Raw genomic sequence first — 21638 nt, 5'->3', positions numbered from 1 at the left:
TGGGCTGGGATATAGAAGCCTTGACTTCTGTGTCTTTGCCTGATGGTAAGCATTGTTCTTCCTCATCAGAAAGGAAGGGAGGAAATGCCTGTTCACCAAGAAAGTAACCTTCTATAGTCTTATTTCTTTTCCCTTTTCTGGGCATTTTCCCAGCCAGTGACTTGACCTCTGAATATTCTCCTCACACCCATCTTGCCTCCTGATCCTCTCAGCCAGCGCTTGGGGTTTGAGATTCAAATGCTGCTTCCAGCCTCAGGGCTTTTGGCGGGGACAGGGCTGCTATTCAGTGTGAGATTAAGTTCAGGTGCTCAGGTCAGGGCAGGGCCGCCTCACAGGCTCAGTTCCCTCAGGGGGTTCATGCAGACACCTTCAACAATGGATCCAGGCTCCTGCCTGCTTTGGGAGCCCCTGTCTGCTCCCACCTCCGCTTCTGCCTCCCGAGGGGGCCTGAGTTATGGGGGCACCCCACTCCCCTCTCGACATGCCAAAGAGACCCTCTCACCGACCCCCCGTCACCTGTGGCTGGAGGGACCCGCGTGGCTGCTGGAGACTCCATCCCTGAAGCCTGCTCGGATCTGCTCCTCTTGGTGCCAGGGCCCCAGCAGGGCTGTACTTGGCTCCCAGTCCGTGGTGCAAAGGACCTTTTGTGAGAGGTTTGCAGGTCCCTCTGGAACAGAAATCTCCTTCGCTCCAATGTTCTGTGGCCTCTGGTCCTGCAGAATTCGCAGTGAGTTGCTATTTACAGATTTTCTTTGGTTTGTGGGTTCGGAGCTATGTGTATGTGCCTCTTTCTACTCCGCCATCTTGGCTCTGCCCCTGGACTGTAAAGTCTTGACTACATTATTCCTAGGAGTTTTCCTTTGGGGATTTCTTTTAAGATGCAATCAGTGAATGCTTCCAATTTCTATTTTATCCCTGGTTCTAGAATACCAGGGCAGTTTTCCTTGATAGTTTGTTGAAAGATGATGTCTTGGTTGTTTTTTTTTATTGTGGTTTTTAGGTAGACCAATAATTTTTAAAGTATCTCTCCTGGATCTGTTTTCCAGGTCAGTTGTTTTTCCAATGAGATATTTCATATTGTATTACATTTTTTTATTCTTTTGATTTTCTTTTATAATTTCTTGATTTTTCATGAAGTGATTAGTTTCCATTTGCTTCATTCTAATTTTTAAGGAATTATTTTCTTCAGTGAGTTTTTGGACCTCCTTTTCCATTTTATCAATTTTACTTTTTAAGGTATTCTTCTCCTTGTTGACTTTTTGGACCTTTTTTGCAATTTGGGTTAGTCTATTTTAAGGTGTTATTTTCTTCAGCATTTTTTTGGGTCTCCTTTAGCAAGCTGTTGAGTTGTTTTTCATGATTTTCTTGCATCACTCTCATTTATCTTCACAGTTTTTCATCTACTTCTTTTACTTGATTTTCAAAATCCTTTTTGAGCTCTTCCATGGTCTGCAACCGATTCTCTTTTTTTTCTTGGGAGCTTTTGATGTAGTAGCTTTGACTTTGTTGTCTTCTTCTGGTGGTATGTTTTGATCTTCTTTGTCAACAAAGTAAGATTCTATAGTTTGATCTCCCCACCCCTCCACTGTTTGCTTGTCTTCTTAGACAAATACTTGACTTTATAACTCTGTCAAAGTAGGACTTTGCTTCCAGTGGGGAGTGGGGTTGGGTGTACACCCAGGCTTCAGGGGTTTTGTATCAGTCACCCAATTCCCCACTGTCTGTTGACCCAGAGCTCTGGAAGCAATCACTGCTGTTGCTGCTGCTGCTGCTGCTGCTACCCCTTCCACCTCTGCCAACCCAAGGCTGGGCCCAACCCCAAATGGACCTTGCTCCTCTTTCATCCAAGTCTCACAGAGTTTTCCCAAGCCTAAAACCCAATTCACTCTGCAACTCATAGACTAGACAACAAGTCCCCATCCACCTAGCACAGATTGAATGCAATTATTAGATAGTATTTGTCTCTATTTTTCCCAGCAGCTCTGAGGTTCTTCCCTTCCAAGTTTGAATTTTTTTTTAATAAAGAGGCCATCTCTTCAGGAACTACTTTAAGAAGCCTATTCATTGAATGAGTGTATCTCACTCAAAATGAGAATGTGATAAAACCTTAGTGTGAAAGGGTCAGGGTCTCACATTGCATCCAGGGCCATCTCCAGTCATCCTGATGAATATCAGGCCACTAGACCCAGATGGTTCAGGAGGAGAAAGTGAGGTTGGTGACCTTGCACAGCCCTCCCTCACTCAAATCAAATTCAATTGCAAGTCATGTATTCATCTTGATGTCATGGTCCTCTTCGAGAACAAAGGACAAACACAGCAACAACAGGAACAACAACAGAGTTTTCCCACTGACCCTCTATGCTATCTTTGGCATTTGTGGAATGAGAATTGAGAATTGAAGAATTGAGAAATCTGGAAACTGCCACAGCTGCCAGTGATTCAGTCCTCTAAGACCTGCTCTGGCTCTGTCTTTGCCAGCACAACCCACACCGGACTGTTCTCTGCTCCCAGTGTGGTGTGATATACCCTTCCTGTCAACTTTCCAGGTTGTCTTAGGCTGAAGATTTGTTTCACTCTGTCATTTTGTGGGTTTTGTAGCTCTAGAATTTGTTTAGAGTCATTTTTTGCAGGTATTTAGGGGGGGTTTGGAGGAGAGCTCAAGCAAGTCCCTGCTTTTATTCTGTCATCTTGGCTCTGCTTCTCATGAATGTTGCTTTCTAATAATACATTAAACATGGGAGGATATTTGATAGAAGGGGAGAGAAATAGGTGGATAGAGAAAAAATGAGTGATGCACTAGAGTCAAGTCAAGGGTTAGCAATGAGGGGATGGTGACCTTTTCAATCTCAGAAAGAGAAGATCCTACAAGGAAGCAGTGGGGAAATATTGAAAAGAGAGAGAGAAAAAAAGGAGGCCTTACTTTGAAGGTGGGAGGGGATTCCACTAATATGCTCCTATGGATGAAGGAAGATGAGGACCTTACAATGGATGAAGCCTGGGGGATTTGGTGCCTGTAAAGTCTACTTATCTTGGAAATGGGGAGGTTAAAACCCCTGGGGGCAACTGGCACCTAGAAGAATGAGAAGGTATGGACCCAGGAAGGAGAAAGAGGGTAAAGATCAGTTGTGGGGGGGGAGGGTGGATCCTACCATGGGGCAATGTCTTCTCTGGCATCTACAGTAATTGGTGTTGTTACAGTGGGATATAATGGAAACAAGGGCCCATGTGGTAAGCTTTGCAAGGCAGTGGCAGAAAGCACTCAGAGAGGAAAGCATAAAATGAATACCTTAGAAGTTTAGGTTGAAAAATGCAAAGAAAGGATAAAGATCCAATGATTATAGAGATCATGAATCAGAGAATAAGGTGCCAGAGTAAACAGGAGAAGATGGATAATGAATAAAATAAAAGAAATCCTTTTTTTTTTCCAAAGGGACACAAAAAATGAAATAAAAAAAAACTAATGAGTAGAAGTAGTTCTAGAGGAGGAGATGAAAGAATAAGCTACCTGACTGAGAGAGAAGAAATAAATAACTAGGTAAAAGTAGAAGAGAGCAACTACTGTAATTAAAAAATAAAATCAAAGAGAAAGAGGTAACAAACTAGAAGAAAGGATGAAAGGTGAGGAGAAGAGAGTCAGTAGGAACTAGGTTGCCTTTAAAAAAGATTAAAGTAACTGAAGAAATATAATGCTGTGTTTACAGCAGAAGGAAAAAATAATAATTAAAAAAGTTTTAGAGATAGATGGAGTAAAATATAAAATTAACTTATAAATTTAAATGTGAATGGATTAAACAATCCCATATAACAAAAAATAGTGGCAAGTTGGATAAGAAAACAAAATTTTAAAATCTATTTTTTATAAGAAACACATAAAAAAACCAAAGACATACAAAATAAAACTGAGGGGATGGAAAAAAATTTACTATGCACCAAGTAAATCCAAAAAAAGCAGGAGGTGCTTTTATATTATTAGACAAAGCAGAAACAAACATTCAAAAATTTAAAAAGGCATATAAACAAAAAAATTATTTTATGTTGAAAAGTGCCATATGCAGCAAACCAATGTCAGTAATAAACTTATACACTCCAAATGCCTTAGCATCCAAATTCTTTTTAGATATGTATTTATTTAGTATTTAATTTCCCCCAGTTACATGTAAAAACAATTTTTTTACATTTGTTTTCAAAATTTGGAGTTCCAAATTCTTTCCCTTCCTTCCCTCCTTGCCACCCCACCCCCATTCCCCGGGAGAAGGTAAACAATTTGATACAGGTTATATATGTGTAGTCATGCAAAACATATCCGTAATAGTCATGTTGTGAAAGAAAACATAGACCAAAAAACCTCAAGAAAAATGAAGAAAGTTTTTAAAAGTATGTTTCAATCTGTATTCAGACACCATCAGTTCTTTCTCTGGGGTTGAACAACATTTTCATCACAAGTCCTTCAGAGTTGTCCTGGATCAATTTATGGCTGAGAATAGCTTAGTCATTTTTAACTGATCACCTTGCAAAATTTCTCTTACTTTATACATTTCACTTTGCATCAGCCCATGCAAGTCTTTTGAGGTTTTTCTGAGAGCATCCTTCTCATCATTTCTTACAATCCAAAAGTATTCCATCATAATTACATATCACAACTTGTTCTGCCATTCCCCAATTGATGGACTTCCCTCCAACTTCTAATTCATTGCTCCCCAGAAAAGAGCAGCCATAAATATATTTGTACGAATAGGTCCTTTCCATTTTTATTTTTTTATTTTGGGATACAGACCTAGTAATGGTATTGCTAGATCAAAGGTTTTATAGCCCTTTGGGCATAGTTCCAAATTGATCTACAGAATTGTTGACTCATTTCTTAGCTCCACCAACAGTGTTAATGTTTCATTTTCCCCACATCTCCTCCAACATTTGTTGTTTACCTTTTCTATCCTATTTGCCAGTCTAATAGATATGAGGTAGTTCCTTATAACTGCTTTGATTTGTGTTTCTCCAATTAATAGTGAGTTAGAATATTTTTTCATATGGCTATATATAGCTTTGATTATTTCATCTGAAAACTAATTATATCTTTTGATCATTTATCAATTAGGAATAGCTTGTATTTTTATAAATTTGACTCAGATCTCTGTGTTTGAGAGATGAAGTCTTTATCAGAGTCTCTTGCTTCATTTTTTTCACAGTTACTATTGCTGTTTTTCCCTCAATCCTATTCTCTCACTCATAATAATTCTATTCTCTCTCCTTCCATCCTGGCCCTCCTCAAAAGTGTTTGGTTACTGACTACTCCCTCCCCCATCTGTCCTCCCTTCTATCACTGACCCTCTTCTCTTATCCCCTTCCCCTACTACTTAACTGTATGGCAAGACAAATGCCTATACCTGATTGAGTGTGTATATAAGTACCTCTTCGAGCCAATTCTGATGAGAGTAAAGTTCGCTTATTTCCCCTCATCTATCCTGTCTTCGCCTCCAATGTAAAAAGTTTTTTCTTTCGTCTTTGATGAGAGATAGTTTAATCCATTCAACATCTCTTTCTTCCAGTACATTCCTCTCTCTCACCCCTTAGTTTTACTTTTTAGATATCATCCCTTTATATTTAACTCACACCTGTGCCTTGTGTCTATATATACTCCTAGCTACCCTAATAATGAGAAAGGTCTTATGAGTTAAAAATATCATTTTCCCATGTAGAAATATAAACAGTTTAACCTCATTGAATTCCTTATGATTTCCATTTCCTATTTACATTTTTATGTTTCTCTTGAACCTTGTATTTGAAAGCCAATGTTTCTATTAAACGCTGTTCTTTTCATCAAGAATGCTTGAAAGTCTTCTATCTCATTGAATATCCATTTTTCCCCCTCATGGATTATACTCAGTTTTGCTGGGTAGGTGATTCTTGATTGTAATCCTAGCTCCTTTGTCCTCCAGTCCTTTAATGTAGAAGCTGCTAAATCTGGTGTTATCCTGACGGTGGCTCAATGATACTTGGAATTGTTTCTTTCTGACTGATTGCAATATTTTCTCCTTCACCTGGGAACCTGGAATCTAGCTATAACATTCATGGCAGTTTTCATATTCACCTTCTTTCAGGAGGTGATCAGTAGATTCTTTCAATTGTATTTTACCCTCTGGTTCTAGAATATCAGAACAGTTTTTCTTAATAATTTCTTGAAAGATGAGGTCTAAGCTCTTTTTTTCAATTATGGCTTTCAAGTAGTCCAATAATTTTTAAGTTATCTCTCATGGATCTATTTTCCAGGTCAGTTGTTTTTACCAATGAGATATTTCACATTGTCTTCTATTTTTTCATTCTTTTGGTTTTGTTTTATTATTTCTTGATTTTTCGTAAAGTCATTAGCTTCCATTTGCTCCATTCTAAGTTTTAAGGAATTATTTCCTTCAGTGAGCTTTTGGACCTTCTTTTCAATTTAGCTAATTCTGTTTTTTAAGGTATTCTTCTCCTCATTGGCTTTTTGGATCTCTTTTGCCATTTGGGTTAGTCTGTTTTTTAAGGTGTTATTCTCTTCAGCATTTTTTTTGTCTCCTTTGCCAAGTTGTTTGCTCTTTTCTCATGATTTTTTTGTATCACTCTCATTTCTCTAAATAATTTTTCTTCTACTTCTCTTACTTGATTTTCAAAATCCTTTTTGGGTTCTCCCATGTCCTGAGACCAATTCATATTCTTCTTGGAGGCTTTGTATGTAGGAGCTTTAATTTTGTTGTCTTCTTCTTAGTGTGTTTTGATCTTCCTTGTCATTATAATTGCTTTCTATAGTCTCAGGTTTTTCCCCAATAATTTTTGCCTATTTTCCCAACCTATTGCTTGAATTTTAGTTGTTTGTTAAAATAGGGATCTGTTTCCAGGGTGGAGGGCACACTTTCCCAAGCTTCAAGGCTTTTTTTAGAGATAACAGATGCAGCTGTTTTTAGAGATAATGCTAGGTATCTGTAAGTTTTCAGTTTTTCCAAGGTTGTATGACCTAAGGAGAGGTATTTACTACTCTCATGGCCCATGCTCTGATTTGTGAGTGTCCACAAATACTACTTTCTGTGCTGGAACTCTGAGGAGGGTCACCTGTCCTCTGTGACTGCAAACTCTGGTTTGTTAGTGCTCCTCCTTGCCTTGGGACTGCCTCTCAGGACTGGGACTCAAATCTGGGTACAGATAAAGCAAAAGAATCCTGCATCAATGCTAGCAAAAAGACCCTTGTAGTCTCCTTCTGACCAGTTGTTTGATTCCCTTACCATTTGTGGGCTGAGAACTCCAGTTGCTGCCTCTGCTGATTCAGTAACTCTCAAGACCTGCTCCTGACTTGCTATGTCATGGTCTGTGCTGACACTGCCTATTCTAGACCTGGCTCCTCTCTTACCCTCCTGCCACAGACCTTTCCTGCCAACCTTCCAAGTTGTCTTGGGCTGGAAATTTGTTCTACTCACTCTTTTTGTGGGTTCTTCCACTCTAAACTTTACTTAAATTCAGTTCTTAAAGGTATTTGGAGGGTTTGATGGGAGAGCTCAGGTGAGTTCCTGCCTGCTCCACCACATTGACACTGTCTCCTTAATATCCAAATTCTTAAAGGAAATATTATCCAGTCTTCAAGAAGACATAGACATAAATGTAATAATAACAGGAGACTTCAGTTTTCTTCTATCAGTTCTGGATAAATCTAACAGTTAAAATGAAGGTAAAATTTTAAAAGGAACTAAAAAATTTCTGGAGAAACTAGAGTTGAAAGACATGGTATTATCTAAAGGGGACAGCAAAAGAGTATTCATACTCCTGTGCACCACACAGAACTTAAGAAAAAATAAACCTGACCATGAACTAGGGTACAGAAGTATTACAAACAGCAGAAATCATTAATGCATCTTCTAGTAGACCATAATGCAAAAAGAAAAAATAGAAATTGGCTCAGGGAACAGAAACAAAAGATACGTACCCAAATGAAGACTTAATAGTAAAATCTTAAATAATGAGTGGGTGAAAGAACAAATCATAGAAACAATCACTATGTAAAAGAAAATGATAATGTCGAAAAAACATACCAAAATTTCTAGGATACAATCAGAACAATCCTTAGGGAGAAAAATCATCATCAAAATAGAAAAAGAGAAAGTTAATGAAATGATACTCAAGAATCAACAAATAATCAAATATAAAATAACCACAAAATGAGGAGATAGTAAAGACAGAGGAAAAATAAATTGGGATCAAAAACCCCCATAGAATTGAAAAAGGCTTACAACTAAGACTCACTACTTGCAAAACTGAGTATAATAATACAAGAGGGAGAAAAGGGAAATTTAACAGAATATAGAAATTCTTGTGGAGAAAACTAGAACTGCACAGAATCTGTGAAATAAAATCAAGACAGCCAGAGAAACCAAGAAAGGTAAATACATTTGAAGTAGTGAGAAAGGGATAAATGATTATCAAGTACTTACATTTTAATGGGAAAATGAAAAAAATTACCCCTTCAGAATCTCACAATCTTGAAAGGTCAAAGAAAATAAAAGGAAGACATATAAAGAGGTATTTTTTTATTTCATTTGTCTATTTAAAAGAAGAAAGAAGGGGAGCACAAGGAATACATTAGGAAAGAAATGAAGATGAGGAAGTTTCTATTCCTCATAGATGGAGTACATCAGAAAAGTATACATACATGATCATGTGCATGGGGGAGATGAGAAACCTTATGAACCATGAGATCATGTGAACCATAGATAATAGACTACAAAAGTCTTTGCTCTTCTAATTCCTAGATCAGCACTGCTTGTAATGTATCACTGACCAACATTTTTACTTTCCCTGTATAATTAGCCAGAGTGCTAAAAACTTTTTGAAATGATGACAGAAAGGGCAAATTACTCAATAAAGCCTGATCAACTTACCTGACAAACCCAAATGGTTTGTTTTATAGCCAAAACAAGGCAAAAAGAAGTTGAATACATACATGCACATGTACACACACACACACACATACACACACACACTCACTTACACACACACCTGTATTTGATATAGAAATATATTAAGTATGTATTTGGTGGGGACAAGGAAAGAGAAAAGGATAATTTAAGAGGGAGGGCAGATTGAAAAAGGAAATATTTACAAGCAAAATAGACTAACTATGGAGAGCTATTCATAAAGAGGTGAATGATGTGGTTTTGTTTGTAAAAAGAAAAAGATGGGGCACAGCAAGAAATAATCTAGAAACCACATTTTCTAGCTTAAAGGATCATAGATAGTGAAGCACTACTACTAAATATGGATCTATCTATCCATTTTCACCAAATGGCATGGCATCTGAGCAGTTAAATAAAAAAGCAAATCAAAGCTGAGAGACTAATAGAAAAAAACCAATCATTGAGAATTTCAATGTGGCCACCTCCAAAATCCTAACAAACACTTAAACAAAAAAAGTTCATGATGCATAAAGTACTTTAGAAAAGTTAAATATGGGGGGCAGAGCCAAGATGGCAGAGCAGAAGGATGGATCTGCTCTAACTCTACCCCCATAGCCCATAAAATATCTGTAAAAAATTAGTAAACAAATTTTAGATCAGCAGAAGCCACAAAACGACAGAGTGAAAGAGATTTCCAGCCCAAGATGGCCTGGAAGGTAGATAAGAAAGATCTATTGCAGCAGGTTCAATGTGGAGTACAGTTCAGGCTTGGCTGCACAGCACAGACAGGACTGGAGCAGGCTTCAGGGCATGGAATAATGGGTACTAGCTCTGGCTCCTAGGTTTCTCAACCCACAAATGCCAAAGATAGCTTCAAAGATCAGTGAGAAAGCTCTTTCATCTGGGTGAATGGGGGGCGTGGGCCCTGCCTAAACCCTGGCCCCAGGGCAGTGGTAGCCACTGCAGCAACAACATCTATTTTTGAGTCCTCCATCTAAAGACCCTGGGGGAATTGAGTGGCAGATCTGTTTCTCAGTTCTGAGTGGTGGTCCTGGAGTGAGGAGGAGTACTGACATGGTGGAGCTCGTGGAGGCTTTGGAAAGGATCCTGGGCTGAAAAGCTTGTGGTTGCTCCCCCAGATGAGGGCGCAGGCCAGGAGAGGAGTAAATTCCTTTTCCTGTATTCTGCCACCTTAGAGGAACTGAAAACTTACAGGTCCCTAGAGTATACCCTCCACTTGATAAAGGACTCAAAAGTCAAGTAACTGGCTGGGAAAATGCCCAAAAAAAGGAGAAAAAATAAGATTATAGAAGTTTACTTTCCTGGTGAACAGGTATTTTCTTCCATCCTTTCTGATGAGGAAGAACAAAATATACCATCAGAGGAAGTCAAGGTTTTTGCATCCAAAACCTCAAAAATAAATATGCAATGGTCTCAGGCCATGGAAGAGCTCAAAAAGGATTTTGAAAATCAAGTAAGAGAGGTGGAGGAAAATTTGGGAATAGAAATGAGAGTAATGCAAGACAATCATGAAAAGAGAGTCAACAGTATGCTAAAGGAGACCCAAAAAAATGTTGAAGAAAATAACACCTTGAAAAATAGGCTAACTCAATTGGCAAAAGAAGTCCAAAAAGCCAATGAGGAGGAGAATGCTTTAAAAAGCAGAATTAGCCAAATGGAAAAGGAGGTTCAAAAGCTCATTGAAGAAAATAGTTCTTTAAAAATTAGAATGGAACAGATGGAAGATAATGACTTTATGAGAAACCAAGAAATTACAAACAAAACCAAAAGACTGAAAAAATAGAAGATAATGTGAAATATCTCATTGGAAAAACAACTGTCTTGGAAAATAAATTCAGGAGAGACAATTTAAAAATTATAGGACTACCTGAAAGTCATAGTCAAAAAAAAGCCTAGACATCATCTTTCGTGAAATTATCAAGGAAAACTGCCCTGATATTCTAGAACAAGAGGACAAAATAAATATTGAAAGAATCCACAGATCACCTCCTGAAAGAGATCTGAAAAGAGAAACTCCTAGGAATATAGTAGCCAAATTCCAGAGTTCCCAGTTCAAGGAGAAAATATTGCAAGTGGCCAGAAAGAAACAGTTTGAGTATTGTGGAAATACAATCAGGATGACACAGGATCTGGCAACTTCTACATTAAGGGATTGAAGGACTTGCAATACAGTATTTCAGAAGTCAAAGGCACTGGGATTAAAACCAAGAATCACCTACCCAGCAAAACTGAGTATAATACTTCAGGGGAAAAAATGGTCATTCGATGATATAGAGGACTTTCAAGCATTCATGATGAAAAGACCTGAACTGAATAGAAAATTTGACTTTCAAACACAAAAATTAGGAGAATCATGAAAAGGTAAACAGGAAAGAGAAAACATAAAGGACTTTCTAAAGTTTAACTGTTTACATTCCTATATGGAAAGATAATATTTGTAACTCGAGACTATTTTCAGTACTTGGGTAGTTGGAGGAATTACACACACACACACACACACACACACACACACACACACACACACATGCACATATAGACAGAGAACACAGGGTGAGTTGAATAAGAAGGGATGATACCTAATAAAATAAAATTGAGGGGTGAGAGAGGAATATATTGGGGGGAGAAAGGGAGAAATGGAAAGGGGTAAGTTATCATGCATCAAGAAGGCAAGAGAAAGTTTCCTCAGTGGAGGAGAAAAGGGAGGATGTGAGAGGGAAAAAGGAAAGCTTACTCTCTTCACATGTGGCTTGAGGGAATGACATGCTTATTCAATTTGGTATGAAAGTATATCCTGCACTATGGAAGGGTAGGGGAGAAGGGGAAAAGTGGGGTGAGGGGGATGATAGAAGGGAGGACAAATAGGAGAAGGGACTAATCAGAAATAAACACTTTTTGGGAGGGACAAGGTCAAAAGAGAGAATAGAATAAATGAAGGGCAGGATAGGATGGAGGGAAATATGGTTAGTTTTATACAACATGACTATTATGAAAGTCTTTTGCTAAACTATTCTTACACAGCCTTTATTGAATTGCCTGCCTTCTCAGTGGGGATGGGTGGGGAGGGAGGAAGGGAGAGAAATTGGAACTCAAAGTTTTAGGAATGAATGTCGAGAATTGTTTTTGCATGCAACTGGGAAATAAGAAATACAGGTAATGGGGTATAGGAATCTATCTTGCCTCACAAGAAATGAGAGAAGGTAGGGTTAAGGGAAGGGAGCGGTGTGATAGAAGGACAGGCAGATTGGGGGAAGGAGTAATTAGAATGCATGGTATCTTGGAGTGAGGGAGGGGAAAGATGGGGAGAAAATTTGGAACTCAAAATCTTGTGGAAATGATAGTTGAAAACTAAAAATTAATTAATTAAAAATACAAAAGAAGAGTTAAATATGACGAACCTTTGGCAATTATTGAATGATAGTCACAAAGAATATACACATTATTCAGGTTTTATGGCATATTTCCAAAAATGACCAACTGTTAAAACATTAAAAAAGTCACAAGCACAGAAAAGCAGAAATATTAAACACATTTTTGCTGACCACAATATTATAAAACATAGCAAATAAGATTCAATTAAACTTAAATTGAGTCTCAAGTAATTCTATACAAGGTATGTATCTAAAAATAAATTATAGAACCAAAACGTAATTTTATCAAATGAAATGACAAGTAGGTCATATCAAAAGTTCTGGAATGCAGCCTAATCAAGCCTTAGGGAAAATATTAAATCTCTAAACACTTTAATCAACAAATGTGAGAAAGATCAATGATTTGAATAACTAAAAAAGAATAGGAACGCAACAAATTAAAAAGCCCTAATTAAGCCCCCTGAAGTAATTCTAAAAGTGAAAGAAGCAACAAAACAAATTAAAAAACACACATTGATGTGATTTTTAAAAAACACGCAGGAGCTAGTTCCCTCGGGAAAATGATCAAGAGGTAAAGCTTTATTGTATTTGACCAAAGAAAAGGAAGGTAAAATAAATTGCCAAAATCAAAAATGAAAAAAAAAAAAAACAAATCAAATGAAGACAAAAAAAATTATTAGGAACTATTTCATCCAATTGTATTACAACAAAATTAGTAATTTGATATATATTAATAGAAAAAGAAACAAATCATTTAAATAAACCAAACTCACCAAAAAATAACAAACAAATCAATTAACTTTCAAAGAAAGCAAGTCTAAAACCATAGGAATTTGCCAGTAAATTCTATCAAGTAGTCAATGAACAATTAATTTGAGTATGGAATAATTTGTTTATAAACACAGAGAAAGAAATTATCTTATTGAATGCCATCTATGAGAAATATGGTCCTATTGCCCAAACTAAGGAAGGATATAATATATTTTAAAAGAAATCTATAGATAACATCTAAGATTGAATAATATGCTAGCAAAGGGATAGCACATTAAACTATTATTCACTGTTAGTAAGTAAAATTTATACCAGGAATGTAGAATCGGTTCAACATTGTTGTTATGGTTCAGTTGTTTCTTTGTGATCCAACTTGGGGTTGAAATGGTTTGCCATTTCCTTCATCTGCTCATTTTTGTAGCTGAGGAACTGGGGCAAGCAAGGTTAAATGTCCAGGGTCACACAACACTCCTAGTAAATATCTGAGGCTGGGTTTGAACTCAGGAATAAAGTCTTCCTGATTCCAAGCTCAGTGCTCTATCTGCTGCACCACCTTGGTGCCCAGTTCAACATTAGGAAAATAACTATATAAGATTTGATAGTATATGATAATATATATACTATATGATAACTATTATATAACATAGCATTAAAGTGAATATAATTTTTCCAGGCAATTTGCAACTCTGCCCAAGAGTCAATAAATTACACATATAACTTTTTACCCAGTCATACTTGTTTATTCCGTTGTACCCAACTCTTCATGATCCTGTAGATTCTCCTGGCAATGATACTGAAGTGGTTTGCCATTTCCTTCTTCAGTGGATTAAGGCAAACAGAGGTTAAATGACTTGCCCAATGTACACAACTAATAAGTATCTGAGGCCAGTTTTGAACTCAGATCTTTTTGACTCCAGCTGGCCCAGCTATATATCCTCTAAACTGTCTAGCTGCCACTCAGTCATATTACAACTAGTCATATTACAACAATACTTCAAAGGTTTTTTTTTTTTAAAGTAAAGGACTGATGTACATTAAAACATTTATAGCAATACATCTTGGTGCAGTAAAAAACCAGGAACAAAAAGAAAACCCATAATTTGGGGAACGACTGAGTAAATGGTGATGTGTGAATTTGTGATAAAATAATAAATATACTATGAATGTAACAAAGTCAGAGAAACTTAGGACAATTTGGATGAAGTGATCCACAATGAAGTAAACAAATCTGGAATAATGTATATTGTCACCACAAAAAATCATGGAAGGACTTACAAATTGACAGAGTGAAAGAGGCAGAGCCAGAAAACAATATACTCACTGTCTACCATAATGTAAGTGGAAAGAACAATTAAGAGGCAGTAAACATGGAGTGATTATAATAATTAAACTTGGTCTGAGAGGATTAAGAAAATGTACATTCCTCCATTTTGGCTTAAATGAATTTTTTTTCTTAATTTTTTTTCTCTTTTACAAGCTCTGTCTTGCTGGGAGTGGAATGAGGAAGGATGCATTTATAAATTTATGTGATATAGCCATAAGACAGCCTCTTATGGGCTCTCAATAAAAATGAACAAAATTTAAAGAATAAAATTCACACTTAAATACCCTCAGAAATGTTGTCACATGTGTGCATAGTGCTGTGGTTTGGTCAAGGACTTGTGTTATTAAATCAAGTGATCAGCTTTACTTCCCTGGTTCCCCATAAAAAAATACCAGAGGACACTGACTGAATGTCATTAAACATTTCTCAAACATCTGCTATATGTCAGGAACAGTGTGCTAAGCTCTGGGGATACAGGAAGAGGCAAAAGACAGTTCCTGCCCATGAGGAGCTCACAATCTAATGGAGGAAGTGAAAACATACATACAAACAAACTTTATGCACGATAAATAGGAAATAATTAAAAGAGTGAAGGCACTAGAATTAAGAGGAGTTGGGAAGGGTTTCCTGTAGAATATGTGTCTTGAAGTAAGCCAAGGAAGGATTCCTCTACCAAGGAGGAAGAGTCTTCAACGCATGGGGGATAGCCAGAGAAAACACCCAGAGCTGAGAAATGGAGCTTCTTGTTCTTGGAACAGTGAGGAGGTCAGCGTCACTGAATCAAAGAGTTCTGTAGTGGGGAATAAGGTGTGAGGTGCCTACAACAGTAGGGTGAGCTAGATTATGAGGGGCTTTGAAGGTCAAACTGAGCATTCTGTATGCAACTGAATGGATGATGGTTTGAAGTGAGGAAAGACTTGAGGCAGGCAGATCCACCAGCAGAGTATTGCAAGAGTCCAGATGTAAGGTGGAAAAGGGTCTGTACTAGACAGGTGACCATGCCAGAGGAGAGAAAAGAGATGTGTTTGAAAAATGCTGCAAAGGTGACTGGCAAATAATGACTGTGCAACCCTAGTCACGTCACTTCAATTCACAGTGCTTTAGATTAGTGGTTCTGAAAGTGTGGTCCTTGGACTTTTGGGGGTCCTGAGTCTTTTCTAGAGGGTCAGGGAGGTAGAAATTATTTTTATAATAATCCTAAGACTTTTTCTGTTAAAATACTTCCAGTTACATGTCTATGTGAGGTCAGTTTTTTTCAAGTACTTTTCAAATATTTTTTCAGATACTTTAAGTAAAATAACATATAGCCATGAATTGGATACAGAAGCAGATATGAAAATCCAGCTGTCTTCTATTAAGCCAGACAATTATGAGATTTGCAAAAATGTGTAAAGCAATGCTTTTTTTCTCACTATTTCTTTTTATTTGGGAAAATGCAGTTCTTATCATTAAAATATTATTTATAGTAACCTCTAATGGATTTATTTTTATTATTTTCAAATGAATTAATATTCTTAATTACCCAATTTAATTTATATGATAGCAAATATTACTATGTCTACATATATGTTTACTTTTATATACATGCATGTATGTATATATATACACACAAATATATATACATATATATATATACACATGCATACATGTGTATATATACATATACACACATAAATAAAAGTTCTTTAGAGTCCGTCACAGTTTTTAAGAGTGTAAGGGCATCCCAAGACCAAAAGGTTTAGAGCAGTGCTTCTAGGAAACTCTCTAACACAAATTTCAGAGAAGGGGCCATCCAGCCTCTCAGAGGAAATTTCCTTATCTGGGAGTTCCCTATATTCATAAACTCCTAAGTGTAGTCAGGAAGTTCTAAATAGATTTGGGAGTTGTCTGTCAAGAGGATCATTGAATCCTTGGGGGTAGATGAGCTCATTGAGAGGAAGGAAGAGGACCCAAGATGGAGCCTGAGGCATCATATGCTGGTGCTTCATTTAGAAAAGGGTGTTCCTTTGCTTTGAGTCATTGTTTGCAGCAACCAGGAGCTCAGTCCCACTACCAGCTGCCAAAGCAAAGTAGATCAGTGGCCCACTCGCCAGACATTCTCAAATTACTCGACAAAGGACTAGAAAACCAACAAAGATTTGGACCGCTAATCAGAGAGATTATCACAGACTTCTGGGGGAGGGTCTAAAGGGAAAGTTGCACTTTTTTTTCCTTCTGTAATTCAGAGCAGAGAGGGGCGAGAAGTCCTTTCTCTTGGCCGTGTTTTATCAAGGATAACCTGGATAAGGCTGAGTGCTCCAGTCGGTTAAAAAACATTTATTTAACTCACTGGGAATATAGATATGTAAAAGTGAAGACAGTTCCTGCACACCAAGACTTTATGATGGAATGGGGGAAGAAAACATGCAAGAGGAAGCTAACAAGGGGTGGGAGATTGGGGAGGGGATATACACAGCTGGTGGAATGGGGGACCTCATGGAGAAGCCCAGTGATGCTACCCTGGGCTCCTTCCTTAAATGAAGCTCCTGGGAGGAGCTCTCCACCTTCCAAAAAGAGAGGCCCTAGGATCAGAAAATATTGGTGAGGTATGAGTTGAAGTTTTCACTTCAGGACGAAAGTGAAAAAAGAAAAAATACACCAGAAGCTGGCATCCAGGCGAGAAGTGTCTTGGAGGTTTACTAAGCCTTCTTTGGACCCAGCATATCTTCTCCTTTGGCTTTGGGAGGTTGGGGGCGGGGAGGGGGGAGAGAAAGGAAAGTGATAGAGACATGTCTCCATCTTCGCCAGGATGGGTGAACACTTTAAGATTTTTCTCTCCCCATTAACAAATGCTTAAATTCTGGGTGTCTCAAGCACAAGCTTCCACTTCATTTTCCTATTTCTTATTACTATTCGCCATTTTTGTTATTCAGTCATTTTTTAATCATGTTTGATTTTTCATGATCCTAGTGCCATACTAAATAACAATGGTGATAATGGACATCCTTGTTTCATCCCTGATCTTACTGGAAATGTTTCTAGCTTATCTCCATTACTTTACCCCCATTGTCCTATGCTTTCTAGTATTTAAAATAGGAATGGGTGTTGTATTTTGCCAAAAGCTTTTTCTGCATTTAATGAGATAATCAGATGGTTTCTATTAATTTTGTTGTTAAGATGGTCAATTATGCTGATAGTTTTTAAATATTGAAACAGCCTGCATTCCTGGGATAAATCCTACCTGGTCATAGTGTATTATTCTCATGATAAGTTGCTATAATCTTTTTGCTAGTATTTTTATTGAAAATTTTCATATCTGTATTCATTAGGGCAATTTGTCTATAATTTTCTTTCTCTATTTTGGCTCTTTCCAGTTTAGGTATCAGTACCAAATTTGATGTCATTTTACGATAATAAGAATAATAATAAGAATTTGGTAGAACTCATTTTCCTGTTTTCCTGAATAGACTGTATTGTATTGGAATTAACTGTTCTTTAAGTGTTTGATAGAATTCACTTGTAAATGCATCTATCCCTGGGAGTTTTTACCTAGGAGGTTCATTGATGGCTTGGTCTTTTTCTGAGATGGGGTTATTTAAGTATTTTACTTCTACTTTTGTTAATCTGAGCAATTTATATTTTTGTAAATGTTCATTTTACTGATTGTCAAATTTATTGCCATAGAGTTGGGCAAAATAGCCCCCCAAAAATAGTTCTTTTGTTTTAATTTTCTCTTCATTGGTGGAGAACTCTCTCTTTTCATTTTTGATACTGGTAATTTGATTGTCTTTTCACTTTCTTAAAAATCAAATTAACCAATGGTTTATCTATTTTAATGTGGTTTTTTTTTTTTCAGGAAACCAAGTTTTAGTTTTACTTATTAGTTCAATATTTTTCTTAATTTTCTTAATTGCTCCTTTGGTTTTCACTAATTCTAATTTGGTATTTAATTGGGGATTTTTAATTTGTTCTTTTTCTATGTTCTTTAGTTGCAAGTCCAATTCACTGATCTCTTTCTCTATTTTATTCATGTAAGCATTTAAAGATATAAAACTTTGCCTAAGAACTATTTTTGTTGCATCTCACAAGTATTCGTATGTTGTCTCATTATTGTCATCCTCTTGAATGAAGTTATTGATTCTTTCCAAAATTTGTTGCTTGACCCACCCATTCTTTAGCAGTAGAACATTTAGTTTTCAATTAATTTTTAGTCTATCTTTCCATGGCCTTTGTTACATGTAATTTTTATTGCATCATGATCTGGAAAAAGATACATTTAATATTTCTGCCTTTGTGCATTGGATTATGAAGTTTTTATGCCTTAGGACATGGTCAGTTTTTGTGTAGGTGCCATGTACCACTGAGAAAAAGGTACAATCCTTTCTATCTCCATTCAATTTTCTCCAGAGGTCTATCATATCTAACTTTTCTAAAATTATATTCATTTCCTTAACTTATTTCTTGTTTATTTTTGTGGTTAGAGTTATCTAGTTCAGAGAGGGGAAAGTTGAGCTCCCTCACTGGTATAGTTTTGCTGTCTATTTCTTCCTGTAATTTCCTTAACTTCTCCTCTAAGAACTTGAATGCCATACCACATAGTGCATATATGTTTAGTAATGCTATTACTTCATTGTCTATGGTGCCTTTTAGCAGGATGTAGTTTCCTTCCTTATCTCTTTCAACTAGATCTATTTTTGCTTTTGCATGTTTTGAGATCAGGATTGCCACCCCTGCTTTTTTTTTTTTTTTTTTTTTTTTTTACTTCAGCTAAAGGATAATATATTCTGCTTCAACCTTTTACCTTTTCTCTGTGTGTATCTCTCTGTTTCAATGGTGTTTCTTGTAAACAACATATTATAGGATTACCATTTTAATCTATATTGCTATCCACTTCTGTTTTATGAGAGAGTTCATCCCATTCACAGTCACAGTTATGATTACTATCTGTGTCTTTCTCTCCATCCTATTTCACACCCCTTTCTCCCTTGCTCTCCTCATTAGAGTTTTGCTTTCAACCACCTCCCTCACTCTTCCCTCCCTTCTGTCAGCCCCTTCCCTTTTCTTTCCCTTTTCTCTCACTACTTCTTCCCTCTCTTTTATTCACCCTTCCCTTTTCTTTCCCCTTTCTCCTCCTGCTATCTATAGGGAAAGTTAGATTTCTGTACCTGAGTATGTTATTCCCTCCTTGAGCTAAATCTGATGAGAGTAAGGTTCAAACAATACTACTCATCTCTCTCCCTTCTGTCCCTCTATTGTGATTTGTCTTTATACCTCTTCATGCGATGTATGTTACCTTTTTCTACCTTCTCCTTTCCTCTTCTCCCATTACCTTCTCTTTTCACAACTTAATTAGGTTTTTTTTATCATCCCATTAAAGTCAACTTATACCTACACTCTCTATGTATATTCCTTCTAAATGTCATAATAAAGATACAGTTCCTAAGAGTTACAAGTATCATCTTCCCATGTAGGAATGTAAATAGTTTGTCCCTATTGAATAACAATTTTTTTTTCTTTCCTGTTTATCTTTTTATACCACTCCTGAGTCTTGTATTTAAAAACCAAATTTTCCATTGAGCTCTGGTCTTTTCATCAGAAAAGTCTAAAAGTCTCCTATTTCATTGAATGTCCATCTCCTCCCCTGAAAGATTATGCTGAATTTTGCTGGGTAGTTGATCTTTGGTTGTAATCCAAGCTCCTTTGACTTACAGAATATTATAGTCCAAGCCCTCTGATCTTTTAATGTAGAAGCTGCAAGGTCCTGCATAATCCTGACTGTGATTCCATGTTATTTGAATTATTTCTTTCTGACTGCTTACAGAATTTTCTCCTTGACCTGATAATTCTGGAATTTGGCTACAATTTTCCTTGGCACTTTCAATTTGGAATCTCTATCAGGAGGTGATTGTTGAATTCTTTTGATGACTATTTTACCTTCCGCTTTTAGGACCTCAGGGCAGTTTTCCTTGATGATTTCTTGAAAGATGCTGTCTAGGTTCTTCTTTTGATCATGACTTTGAGGTAGACTAACAATTCTTAAATTATGTCTCCTGGATCTATTTTCCAGGTTAGTTGTTTTTCCAATGAGGCATTTTACATTGTCTTCTATTTTTTCATTCTTTTGATTTTGTTTGACTGATTCTTGATGTCTCATAGATTCATTACCTTCTACTTGTCTAATTCTAATTTTTAACAAATTGTTTTCTTTAGTTAGTTTTTGTACCTCCTTTTCCATTTGACCAATTCTATTTTTTAAGGATTTGTTTTCTTCAGTGCACTTCTTTCCCCTTCCCCTCCCCCATTTTGTCTGTTGTATTATTAAAGGAATTATTCAGTTTTTCTTCTACTTCTCTTATTTGATTTTTAAAATCCTTTGTGAGCTCTACCAAAAAGGCTTTTTTGGACTTGAGACCAGTTCATATTCCTCTTTGAGGTTTCAGACATGTATATATTGACAATATTGTCCTCTTCTGAATCTGCTTTGACCTTGCCTGACACCAAAGTAATTCTCTATAGTAATTGCTTTTCTTTGTTTTTTTTACTCATAGTTTTTGTCTTTTTCCTGGCTTTCAAAGTTTATCTGTGCATCTGGAGCACAGAAGGCATTGCCATATGCTTCTTGTGCTGGGGTTTAGGGGCCTGGTTACTGGCTTTGTGTACTCAGGCCAAGGTGCTGGAAGCTGGAGGCTGTAGTGGTCTGGGAGCTTACCTGATGGTGAGCTTGAGGCACTGGTGATGGCTGGTGTATGCTGAGGCCAAGTGGGGTTTGTCTGACTTTCCCTGGGATTACACTGAAGCTCCTGGGGTGGGGATTAGATTGTCTCACCTGAGGCTGCATAGAGCACTAGTAGATTCAACTGCTGGTGGATGCCTGTCTGCCAGCACATGTGGTGGTTCTGTGCACTGGTGTCTGCCAGTTCTCCTAGGTGTACATGGGGGTCCTGGTATTGATGCTTACCTTCTCCACCACACTGGAGCTCAGGATTTCCTGTTGGTTTACTGAGGTGGGGCTTGCCTCTGCCTTGCCAGGATGCCTCTTGTCCTGTCCTGGTCCCCCTCAGCCACAACAAGAGGGACTTTTCCCATTAATCCCCCTGTCCTCCTGAGCTAAGTCTTTCTGCTGGCTCCACTGTTTCAGGATTCTTCCTGTGATGGTATTTTCTATGTTTTTCAAGGTCAATAAGGGAGGATGAGACTGACTTACTGCTTGTTCCACTATCTTAGCTCCCAGAAGTTGAATTAGGTGACTTTAAACCATTCCAT

Source organism: Notamacropus eugenii, chromosome 4, assembly GCF_028372415.1.
Source record: "Notamacropus eugenii isolate mMacEug1 chromosome 4, mMacEug1.pri_v2, whole genome shotgun sequence".
Lineage (NCBI taxonomy): Eukaryota > Metazoa > Chordata > Mammalia > Diprotodontia > Macropodidae > Notamacropus > Notamacropus eugenii.
Note: the sequence above shows the minus strand (reverse complement) of the source record.